At 33.6% G+C, this 1,505-nt stretch overlaps 1 non-coding gene across 1 annotated transcript; it reads right to left on the reverse strand.

Moving 5' to 3' along the window:
• Positions 1-880: 880 nt before the first annotated feature.
• LOC150096995 (5S ribosomal RNA) lies at positions 881-999 on the reverse strand. Its single transcript, XR_016549876.1, has one exon. It is a non-coding gene; the product is annotated as a 5S ribosomal RNA (ribosomal RNA).
• Between the last annotated feature and the right edge of the window lie 506 nt (positions 1,000-1,505).

Raw genomic sequence — 1,505 nt, forward strand, 5'->3', positions numbered from 1 at the left:
CGGTTAATTAATCCCTCGATGTTACCGCGTATATCAAAATCGCGATAATCAAATCTAATAATCAATGGTAAAAATTACAATTCGTCCATGATCGATTACTGTATTAATAATTCGTTTTATATGGTACTCTTTCAGGAAAGATAAAAGACGAATGCAAAGTAAATGTTTAATAAATACTTGTACCTACATTATTTACTGCAATTTTTTTTTTTTTTATCAAAAGAAGGTTTCAAGAGTCGTTTGAACAGTTTTAGTTTTTTCTTATCGGCATGAATTCTACAATAACAAGCAAAATGACTCTTCAGACCTCGGCAAACAAGCAATGGAACATAAAGAAAAAACACTGCAATTATAATACATGATGGTATAGAAATTAAATTAATATTGAATCCAACATTATAGAAACTACAAGAGTTTCGTGCCGAATATATAGAAACTAAAAGTTTCGGCAGATGCAAGCATAAGCAACCTTATGGGCAGCTCGTAGTAAAGGTGGAGTAAGCTCCATATCTGTTTCCTTAGTATTTTCCATAATATAAAGCACATCTCCTTGAGGATATGATAAATAAGCCTTTGGCTCTCTATTTCAGTAATACATGATGGTTTATTTATTTTCAGTTAGAATCTAGAAATTATTTAACAAAGAATAAAAAAACAACAAGTAAACCATAGTATACTGACATCGAAGGTCGTGGTATCTCTCAGATATAATTTACTGTGAAATATTTATTTGTGTAAGAATATTTATATGAAACATTTTGCATGTATCTGTCAGATGAGCTGCGAGCTCTGCAGGGTTAAAGGCGCGTTAATGAAAACTGTTGCCGCAAGATATATATATAGAAAGAAAGAAAGTAAAAAAGCAAATAAAAAAATTTGACGCCAGCAGCACCCGGTGTTCCCAGGTGGTCACCCTCCCAAGTACTGACCGGGCCCAACGCTGCTTAACTTCGGTGATCGGACGAGAACCGGTGTATTCAGCCTAGTATGGCCGCTGGCACATTTATGAACGCATGTAAAAATGGTATATATGCTTTCTTTCCCATTATGATCAATTGACGCTTTAATTTTTATATAATTGAATATGAAATTCATATAAAATAAATATCATTCATCAGATTTTAAGAACGATTTTACGATATTATTACCAGGAAGTATTTAAATACAAATTCTTTCCATTTATGCTCAATTACAGGATGACTACTACATAGAGGAGTTTCTTGTTCAGTAATTGAATTTGGTGGTTTGCGTTTATTATGTGTCTTGAAGATCATGCAATTTTTGAATCAGTGCTCTTACTAAATCAGTTCTGAGTTTTGTAGCAGTGCCAGTAAGACTACAACTGCACGGTAAGCGTTTTTTTTTTTTCTTTTTTTTTCGCACTGACAGATATGGAACAGCAGCCAAATGAGACAACATTTGAAGAAGTGTATCGGGAATTCATCAGACTGCGCGAGCTGCTCAACAAAAATTGGCCAGGAAAGGTGAAACTTTATGATACATTT

The sequence above is a fragment of the Typopeltis vanoorti genome, chromosome 18, assembly GCF_054136105.1.
Source record: "Typopeltis vanoorti isolate ZY-2024b chromosome 18, IOZ_Tvanoo_1.0, whole genome shotgun sequence".
In the NCBI taxonomy this organism is placed as follows: Eukaryota; Metazoa; Arthropoda; class Arachnida; order Uropygi; family Thelyphonidae; genus Typopeltis; species Typopeltis vanoorti.